This window comes from Musa acuminata, chromosome BXJ2-1 (assembly GCF_036884655.1).
Source record: "Musa acuminata AAA Group cultivar baxijiao chromosome BXJ2-1, Cavendish_Baxijiao_AAA, whole genome shotgun sequence".
NCBI classification, from domain to species: domain Eukaryota; kingdom Viridiplantae; phylum Streptophyta; class Magnoliopsida; order Zingiberales; family Musaceae; genus Musa; species Musa acuminata.
In genome coordinates this window covers 32919229-32930498 of record NC_088338.1, presented here as the reverse complement: position 1 = coordinate 32930498, position 11270 = coordinate 32919229, and positions in this window count along the sequence as shown.

The window sequence follows — 11270 nt, the reverse complement described above, 5'->3', positions numbered from 1 at the left end:
ATACAGGATCAGACGATCCCACAGAACTTTCGTCTCCCCTCTCTCGACACGTATGACGGCTCCACCGACCCAGCGGACCACGTAGCCGCCTTCCGCACCCAAATGGCACTGTATGGAACTTCTGACGCTCTGATGTGCAGGGCGTTCCCCACAACACTAAGGGGACCAGCCCGCACGTGGTATGGCGACCTGAGGACCGGGACCGTCGCCTCATTCGACCAGCTCGCTAGAGACTTCGAGCTCAACTTCCTAGCCAGCGCATGACCGAAACCGTCCGTTGCCTTGCTTCTCAGACTACACTAGAGGGAGGACAAGTCCCTCTCCCACTTTGTGAACCATTTTGCCATGTAGATCCGGGGATTATCCGACGCTCACCCCTCTCTGTTGATGCAATCGTTCATGACAGGACTACGACCTTCCCGATTCTTCTGGTCCCTCATTGAGAGACCCCCCTCCGCGGTACCGGAGATGCTTCAGCAGGCGAACCAGTTCATCGCGGCTGAGGCTTGGATGGCCGGAAAGCAGGAAAAGCACATGAGGGTTAGACCGGAGCCGGCTCACGGGCAACAGCCTGCCGCGACTAAGCGCAGGCTGGACCAATCCGACCTACCCGCTCCGAGGCCTCCTCTGCCCCCCCTAGGCACATCTCGAATGGAGATATTTCTCCAGATAAAGGAGAGGGGGTTACTCAGGGCTCCCGTTCTGATGAAAAACCCGCGAGAGCTCGCCGACCAGTCCAAGCATTGCTGCTTTCACAGGCAAAACGGGCACGACACCGAAGACTGCCGTGAACTGAAGCGGCAGATCGAGGAGCTCGTCCGCGGGGGACACCTCAGTCGGTACATCCGACATAACGGGGAGCCCTCGCCTCTCCCGGAGGGCCCCGTGGAGCACCACATCGATGTCATCACCGGAGGACCGGCGACTGGGGGAACCAGCATGTCGGGGAGAAAGGCATACGCCCGTTCCGCCAGGATCGACACTCCCCAACATGGTCCCGACCCCAAGGTCGCATTCCCTCCTGAGGACGTCAAGCCACCGGAGCACGACGATGCGCTTGTAATAATGGCTCGAATCGCTAATGCCCAGGTGAGGAGAATCATGATCGACACCGGGAGCTCAACCGACGTGCTCTATCTGGACGCCTTCCAGAAGTTGGGGCTAACCAAAGAATCCCTAAAGCCTATCTGCTCGGTGCTCACGGGGTTCACCAGCGATTCTGTCTCGCCATTGGGGACTGTTACCTTGACCCTCACCTTGGGAGCGCCACCCCAAACAAAGATGGTGATGTCCACCTTCTTGGTGGTAGATCTTTCTACTGCCTACAATGCCATCCTCGGCCACCCCACCCTCAACAAAATCAGAGCTGTAGTCTCCACCTATCATCAAACGGTGAAGTTTCCTACCCCTGTCGGGACAGGCGAAGTTTGGGGAAGCCCCCGAGAGTCCAGACGATGCTACTTGACGGTGGTCTCGCTGCATAAAAAGGTGAGGACCGACCAGCCTCTTGAAGACCCGAGAGAAGAGAAGCGGCCGACACCACACCCGGAGCCGATGGCGCCCACTTGCGACGTGCCATTGATGGAGGATCGCCCGGATCGGACGGTCCAGGTCGGGTCGGAACTCCCCGGGCAAGAGCGAGAGCAGCTCATCGGTTTCTTACAGGAGAACGCCGATGTCTACGCTTGGTCGCCATCCGACATGACCGGCGTCGACCTTGAGACCGCCCAGCATCACCTGAATATATCACCTGATGCCCGGCCGGTAAAACAGAAACCACGACGACAAGCCCCCGATAGGTGGAGAGGTGGAGCGTCTGTTAGCGGCTGGCTTCATCGAGGAAATCAAGTACCCATGATGGCTATCTAATGTAGTGCTGGTGAAAAAATCTAATGGGAACTGGAGGATGTGTGTTGACTATACGAGTCTCAATCGGGCATGCCCGAAAGACTGCTATCCCCTCCCAAGAATTGATCAGCTGGTCGACGCGACAGCCGGGCACGCTTGCCTGTCGGTCATGGACGCCTTCTCCGACTACAACCAGATCAGAATGGCGCCTGAAGACCAAGAACACACGGCTTTCATCACCAATCTGGGGGTGTATTTCTACAAAGTCATGCTGTTTGGGCTCAAGAACGCAGGCGCCACCTACCAAAGGGCCGTGAACAAAATGTTCGCCGCTCAAATCGGGCGGAACGTCGAAGTCTATGTCGACGACATGATCGTCAAAAGTCACATGGCGGCAGACCACCTGACCGACTTGGCCGAAACATTCTCCACACTCCGGAAGTATGGCCTGCGGCTAAACTCGGCAAAGTGCGCTTTCGGCATCAGTTCGGGAAGGTTCCTCGGATTCATCGTGCATGAAAGAGGAATCGACGTGAATCCAGAAAAGGTTCAGGCGGTCATCAATATGCAGGCCCCTCGAACAGTCAAGGACCTATAGCGACTAAATGGACGGCTTGTTGCCTTATCCCGGTTTCTGTCTCGGTCCGGTGATCGTTGCCTCCCCTTCTTCCGGGCATTAAAAAACCCCAAGGACTTCCGGTGGATGGTGCAGTGTGAAGAGGCATTTGGACAAGTCAAGCGGCACCTGCCCAACCTTCCCCGCCTTGCTTCGGTCATTCTCGGGGAAAAGCTCAGCATTTACTTGGCCGCCTCCCAGCACGCGGTCAGCTCTATCCTAACCAAAGAAGTTTCCGGGGAACAACTACCGGTCTACTACGTTTGCCACGTCCTGAACGGACCCGAGGAGCGGTATCCGCCACTCGAAAAGCTCACTTTGGCGCTCGTGCTAGCATCCCAGAAACTACACCCTTACTTCCAAGCTCACACGATTGAGGTAATCATTGACCAGCCGCTCCGACAGGTTTTGTCTAAGTTTGATGTCGTAGGTCGGCTCCTCAAGTGGTCGGTAGAACTCGGAGAGTTCGACATACATTACGTTCCAAGGACTGCCATCAAGACCCAATTCGTAGCCGACTTCATCGCGGAACTGGCCAAAGGCGGGAATGGAAGCCCCGAGCAGACAGAGGAGGCGTGGGACTTGCACGTGGACGGCTCGGCTACCTCCAGCAGTGCCAGCGTGGGGTTGGTACTCTCAGCTCCTGACGGACGCTCGTTCGAACTCTCCCTCCGCTTCGGATTTTGGGCCACCAACAATGAAGCCGAATACGAGGCGCTCCTGGTAGGACTCAAGCTGGCCCTTGAAATGCAGGTGGACGTTATCCACGTCTTCACTGACTCGCAGCTCGTCGCCGAGCAACTTAGCGGTAGGTATGAAGCCAGGGAACCGACCATGGCAAGGTACCTGGCAGAGGTAAAAAGCCTAGCCTCCAACTTCTCCCGCTTCACGTTATCCAAGGTGCCGAGGAGCCAAAATGAACGACCCGACGAATTGGCGAAGATGGCTTCGGGACTGGACAACGGAAACTGCTCCGGGGTTGAAGATCTCCCATTCTGCACCATCTCAGTTTTTTCTGTAACTCCGGCCGAAGCGCGCACCACGTGGGTACAGGAGATGCTGCTCTTCAAATGCAACGGGATCCTTCCCGACGACGAAGCCGCGACGCCCTGCATTCGCTGAACGCAAGCATGGTATTCCGAGGTGAACGGACGACTCTATAAACGATCCTTCTCACAGCCCCTACTGCGATGCCTCGAGCTTGGCGAAGCGAAGGCAGTCCTCGCCGAGGTCCGCGAGGGGATCTGCGGGGAGCATATTGCTGCTCGAACCTTGGCCTACAAAATCCTTCGTCAAGGATACTACTGGCCCACCATGTCTCGAGACGCTAGAATCTACGTGCAGCGGTGCGAGCCCTGCCATAGGCATGCCCGAACGCCCAAGCAGCCGGCGGTCCCCCTGTCCCCCATCGACTGCACATGGCCATTCGCTCAGTGGGGATTGGACCTCCTCGGCCCTTTTCCACCGGCCTTGGGGCAACGACGATACATCATCGTGGGTGTGGATTACTTCACCAAATGGACCGAAGCCGAGCCACTAGCGACGATCACGGAATGGCAAGTGGAGAAATTCATTTGGAAAAACATCGTGACTCGATTTGGCTTGCCAGAGGCCATCATCACGGATAATGGATCCCAGTTCACCAGTGCTTGGTTCCAGGAGTTTTGTGCGAGCTACGGGATTCAGCTGAGGTTCAGCTCTGTGGCCCATCCCCAGACAAACGGGTTAGCTGAAGTCACTAACCGATCTATTCTAAATGGACTCAAGAGGAGAGTGTCAGCGGCCCAGTCAGCTTGGGTGGATGAGCTCCCCTGTATTCTGTGGTCCTTGCGGACCACCCCCAAGGCCACGACTGGAGAATCCCCCTACAGCCTCTCATTTAGGACCGAGGTTGTCTTGCCTCCCGAGATGGTTTTCCCCACCCTAAGGACGGCAAGCTATGACGAACGAGTTTCGACCCAGGGACTACGAGCCGATCTCGATCTGCTCGAGGAGCGGCGCGCTAATGCGCACCTGAAAGATCTCTCCTATAAAAGGGCCGTCGCTAGAATTTATAACCGCAAGGTGCGGCCTCGGCCAATTAAGTTGGATGACTTGGTCTTACGCAGGGCCGAGGTTAGCGACCCAACCCGAGCACGTGGGAAGTTAGCTCCCAATTAGGAAGGCCCTTATCGGGTGATCGAAGTCGTTAGGGTTGGAGCGTACCGACTCGCGACAATGCAAGGCCACGCTTTGCCAAAGACTTGGAACTCACAAAACCTCAAAAGGTTTTTTCCGTAATATGATGAGTTGGGACGTAACAAAAGCGGGAGCTACATTAACAAAAGCTAGTACAAACACAACGTGTTAGGAAAACCACAAGACAAACGAGCACGATGAGAATAAAAATAGTCATATCATTTTCAGGGAGCGCATTACATTTCACACCCAAACAACAAAAAGGGGGGAAAGGAAAAAACATGTACAGACGAGTCTACATTTATTCCTTTGGAGCGTCGGGGTTATCGTCAAAAGGGACTTCGTCCGGCATGTTGACGCCCATGTCCTCGGGGAAGGAGTCGAAAGGATCCTCCACGACCTCTAGGTCGGGGTGGCGCACCTTAAAGCGGGCGAGGGCAACCCGGTACCCATACTCGTATGAAACCCGCCCGGTCCGAACAAGGCCAAGCTGAAAGCCCGAGGATGCTTTGTAGTCCTCGATCAATTTCTTGTCCTTCTCCGGCCTTTGGCGAATCTCGACGGCTAGGGCCTCGGCAGCCCCCCGCGCTTCAGCACGTGACTCCTCTAGCCGACGGATCAGCTCGACCGACTCCCCCCTTGCCGAACGAGCCTCGGCCACCGACGCCTTCAGATGCATCTGAAGCTCCTTATTCTTCTCCTCGAATGCCTTGAGCTCGGACTAGAGGTGCATCGCCTCTGCGTCCAAATCCGAGGCGCGCTGATCGGCTGCCGTGACCACCTCAGGAGCCGCCCCGGCTCGAACCTCCTCCACCTACTTCCGGAGGTCGGCATTGCGGTCACTCAAGAGGTCGATGACTCACCCCGCGTCGCGAACGCGGTCCATCAGCGCCGCGACATAGTGAGTGCCCTGCAGACAAACGGGTTAAAATAAGAGCTATCCAAACACACGCAACCGAACCAGCAGAATGACGCTCACCCATAGCAGCGACTTAGCAGACCTGACAAGAAGAACCTCCAAGGGCAAAGTATACAGATCCCGAGCTATGTCGGGATGAAGCCCTCCGCGGACAAACCCGGCCGCGGAATCCCCGTCCGCCGACACCCGGCTGCCCTGGGAAAGGCCTTCCCAACGGGCTGTCAGCGGGTCGGAGGGCTCTTGAGGCTGGGAGGATTTCTTTAAGCCTCCAGAGCTCTCGGCGCTCCCCATCATCCAGACCCGAGGCGGTGTTGTCTATCACGCGCACCGCCCATCGAAGCCCGAACCCCTAGTCCTCCGAGCGGCTAACGAAAAAGAAATGCCCCTTCCATCCCTTATTACTGGAAGAAGCCCCACTCACTCGGAAGCCCACCCGGGCAGACATATAGTAGCCCCCAGACCCTTTGGAAAGCCGAAAACAAGAAAGGAAGAGGATCGGGTCGGGATGATGTTAGCATAGTAACACTCCCCGAGGAATGCCACTAGATAGTGCCAAGAGTTGGGCGCCATCTAAGACGGGGAGATACGCCACCATGAGATACATGAAGTTATGATGGGGTGCAAGGGGAGGCGTAACCCGGCCTCAAAAGCATCAAGGGTAAGGGCGAAACCCCTGAGAATCGGATCGTACGCCCGTTGGCCAGGCTCGGGAGCATGGAGGGCGAACTCCTCCGGGATGCTGTAGAGGTCCCAGAGACGATTGAGCGACGACTCGCTCACAGTGGAGTCGAGGTCGTGCGGCCACATCAGGGCTTCAAGGGCCCGGGCCGCCTTCTCGTTAGAAGATGAGTTGGGGTTCGACACAACCGTCGTTTGCTCGTCTTTAGCCAGGGAAGAGGGTGAAGAGGTAGGGGAAGAAGACACCATCCTTACTGACCTTTTGGAAAAGAAGAAGAGCGATCGACGCAAACGAAAACGGTGGAGTACGAAGCGGCAGAATAGAAACAAGTAAGGAGACATTCGAGGGGCTAGCCGCACACTATTTATAGACAAAATCCCGCCAAAAATAGCGACCCTTTCTCTTCTCAGGCACGTCGCATCGGGACGACACAAACATCATTCCGTCATAAATACAGCTTGACAGAGCGACCGACAGGCGCGTTACACGTGGCACCAACGAGCTTGAGTCGCCGGTCTTCTCGAAAACTAGTGATTCACGAAAAGGTTCGACCCTTGGACTTCCAAACAGACCAAAGGGTACTTGGCCACCCGCACCTCCCGCAACACAGCGTAACAGATCCAATCGAAGTAGCTCCTCGACAGTAGCCACATGTGTCGTGCTCTTCGGCCTCATGACGCTTGAAACCACGCCCGCACGGCCTGTTTGCCCGAGTTCAGCTCCTCGGCAGCAGCCACCTGTGTCGTGCTCTTCGGCCTCATGATGCCCGAAACCACGCCCGCACGACCTATTTGCCCGAGTTCAGCTCCTCGGCAGCAGCCACCTGTATCATGCTCTTCGGCCTCATGACGCCCGAAACCATGCCTGCGCGGCCTGTTCGCTCGAGTTTAGCTCCTCGGCAGCGGCCACCTGTGTCATGCTCTTCGGCCTCATGACGCCCGAAACCACGCCCACACGGCTCGTTCGCCCGAGTTCAGCTCCTCGGCAGTAGCCGCTTGTGTCGTGCTCTTCGGCCTCACGACGTCCGAAACCGCGCCCACACAACCTACTCGCCCGAGGGGGCTACCGCCCCTACGGCCGAACCCAAGCGGCACTAAGAGGGGGGGGGGGGTGAATTAGTGCAGCGGATTAAAACTTCAGTTTTGATAAATCTTTCGTACGATGAAAAGCAATATCAATGGAAACCGATTTTAGAAGCTTTATAACTTAGAAACGTATGGAAGCGTAGTAACTAAGTAGAAAAGTTTGCAGTATGTAAATGGCAAGAGTAGGATGCAAACCAGATAACGCAGATTTTACAGTGGTTCGGTCAAATGACCTACATCCACTTGCGAGGCCCCTCTTCGATGAGGCTCCCACCTTCCACTAGCAAATCTCTTGAAATGGAAGGGCAAATACCCCTCTTACAACCTTTTACAAGCAGTTCAACCTCTTACAAATTTTCAGTAAGAAAGAAGGAGGTGAACTCTCTAGCAAATTGAAAAACAAGACTTGCTAAGACTTTCTAAGACTTTTCTCTCAATCAATTGCTTCTCAAAAAGTTGTGTTCTCTGATGAGATTTGAGGGGTATTTATAGGCCCCAAGAGGATTCAAATTTGGGCTCCAAAATTTGAATTCTCTTGGGTTTTCGAGGTTGGCGGTGCCACCGCCTGTCAGTGGCGGTGCCATCGCTTGTCAGTTTCTGACAAACAGTGGACTGGCGGTGCCACCGCCCAGCCAAGCGGTGCCACCGCCCAGCTCTCAGGTGCTGGGCGGTGCCATCGCCCAGTCTAGGCGATGCCACCGCCTAGGCCAATTCAGCTCACTGGTTGGGCTCCAAACTTGGCCCAAACCAGTCCGAACTCGGGCCCAATTGGCCCCTACTTGGGTTATAGGATTAACACCTAATCCTAACCCTAATTAACTTGCTAACTATGAATTTAAAGACATTTTCTAAGCTATTACAAAGTCCGTAAGTCAAGACTTCTTCCAGCGAGCTTCCGACGAACTTCTGACGGTCTTCCGATAAACTCTCGGAAACCATTCTGCGTACTCCCGGCAAGCTCCTTGACTTCACGATTTGATCTTGGCGAGTTCCAACGAGCTTCTTCGGCAAGCTTCGATCTTTCTTGGCGAGCTCCGCGAACTTCCAACGAACCTTCTGGCGAGCTTCCGAAAAACCCTTCGGCAAGCTCCTTACTCATTCTCGGCTAGTTCCGGCAGCATTCCCGATGAACCTTCGGACTTCCATCGAACTCTCGAACTCGCAACAAATCCTTCGCGCTTGACTCTGATACTTTATTTCGCTTTATATCTTCATCGTTATCGTAGTTAATCCTGCACACACAAGCCAAAACTCTACTCCGATCTAGACAATTCTTACAAAGTGAATTGACATTCTGTTGCCCGGCACGTCATTGGTTGGCGCTTCGTCCGATTCTTCGGCGCTTCGTCCGATTCTTCGGCGCATCGTCCTCTCTTGCGGCTTGTTGCCTAATCGGCGGTTGACCTCCGCAACCCCGATATCCTTGGCGCAATTTCGCTCTTGGCCCGATGCCCGACGTCCGAAGCCTTCTGCCATCCAATATCCTAATATGATCTCCTCCGGCGCAACGTCAATTCCTCCTACGTTAACTGTGTAATCCTGATCGAGTAGACCTACATCACTAAAAATGCTTTTAAACATCTAAACACAATCAATTAGTTTCATCATCAAAATCTGAGATTCAACAATCTCCCCCTTTTTGATGATGACAACTAATTGATGACTAATGGAGTTAACCTTAACTCTCCGGAGTTTAACTAAACTCCCCCTATCAATATGCCATTGATAGAACACTTGGATTATCCCAAATCCAAGTAACATTCATCACATGTTATGAAAAACATTTAAACCATCATGCAAATATATATAAAATATTCAATTTAATGCATGAAGTCATCAATATACTTCTCCCCCTATGTCATTAACAAAAAGGAGAAGTAGCTCTAGCTATTTTAAAAGATATTCAAGTTTTTGTAACATGAAGCTAGATTTTCATCACAACATATAAGCACAAAAGCATAGTAAGATTCTTAAGTTCAATCATGGCAATTCAACACTTGCTTCTTGTGCAAGATTGCACTTTGCTTTTCTTTACATGTTATAACTAGCAAAAGCTTTCTCCCCTTTATTTTTGTCGAAAAGAAGGGAAGAGTACAAGCTAGCCAGCATTTGCCTTGAGCTAGCAATCTTTCTCCCCCTATGTCATTGCCGAAAAGAAGGAGAGGAACCAATGATTTAGACTTTTACATAAATTATGAATTTGCATCAATCAATATTTCAATCATCACATGATATATACAAGACAAAAATGCAAAGAAATCATGTCATGAAAGATATCAATTGTTAAACATGATATGATAATAGTCTCAAAAATTTCAATTTGCGATACATGTGATACATTGCGATACTAAAAAATTTAATGCGATGCTTTTAAGGATATCAACCTATTTTTGATACAAAGCATGGCAAGAGCAATTTTGTTGCAAGTTTTCGAAGTTTTGCACTTTTTGCTTCTTTCGATAAGCAAGATCTTTCTTCTCTTTTGAGAAGTGCAAGCTTGCAAGTTTTACTTCCTTAGCATGCTAGGAAGTTTACTTTCATTTTCAATGCACAAGCTAGCAAAAACCTTCTCCCCTTTATCAAAGTCAAAAAGAAAGGGAGGACTCAATGGCTAAAAATTTCAACCATTCAACAAGCTAAATATGCAAAGAATTCATGAAATATATCAATAAGGATCAATTCATGAATACCAAAGATATGATTCAATGGTTCATTAAAATTCTTCTTAACAAGTTCACGATCAAGATTCATTTGAAAAGATATAGCACAAAGAGCAACTTGAAACATTCTTATCAAGATCACATTTTAAAATATTCCAAGTATCAAGAGGAATTAATTGGGCGATGAGATAAATATTTCACGAATACATGGAATTGTATAAAAAAAATCATATCATATGTGTTTCATACATTCATATCATCACATGAAGGAATATAAACACAAATTAGTGATGAGATATTACTTCATGAATACAATAAAATTCATATAGCATATCATGGTTTATTAGAATTAGTCTTCCTTTTAGTGAATAGCAAAAAGAATAGTAGGAGAGCAAGATCTCAATTCATGCACATCAAATATTCAATCATCAAAATCATGATTTATCTAGAAAATTCTCCTCTTTAAATATTCAAAGAGAGAATCATGATGAACATTTTTGGTTTACATAAAGTTTCAAAACATAATTATTAAGATCATGAATACTAAAAGACTATGAAACATTTCGACGAATCTCCTTTTAAATAGAAAACAATCTTGATTCATAAAGGATTTCATGTTATAAATTTTAAGAGATCAAGATCGTGATTTCGATAAAAATTTATTCAAATTTAAATCATCAAAATCATTATCAAAATCCAAGAGATTCACAAGATGATACAAATGGATTCAACAAAATCAATAAGATCGAGCAAAATAATTTTCAAGAATGTTTCCCTATTTTTGATTGTTTTAAAACATATGATTTTGTTTCATTTATGCCAAATAAAAACATGTATCATGTTTAAAACCGAAAGAGTAAGATTTATTACAACAAAGATCAATAAGGTACTTTTATTATAGTAAAAATCAATAATCCATAAATCGTTAGATTCATCATGCATAATTTCGAGATTTATTAAGCATGATCAATATGCATGACACTAAAACATGGTTTCAAAATGTTTAATATTTTTATTACACAATTTCATCATTATGCATCATTATATATAACTTTACAATGTCATGCATAAAATCATCAAATCATAGTATTAAAATATTAATATTTTTATTACAACTTTATGCATCATTAAGTATACAATTGTCAAGCATGACACTTCACTATTTCATATAAGCATGCCTATTTCATTTATGTCAAATCAAAACATACATCATTTTTAAAACCACTTTTATGTCAAATCAAAAAATGCATCATTAAGCATGATCATGATGCATTACTTCAAATCA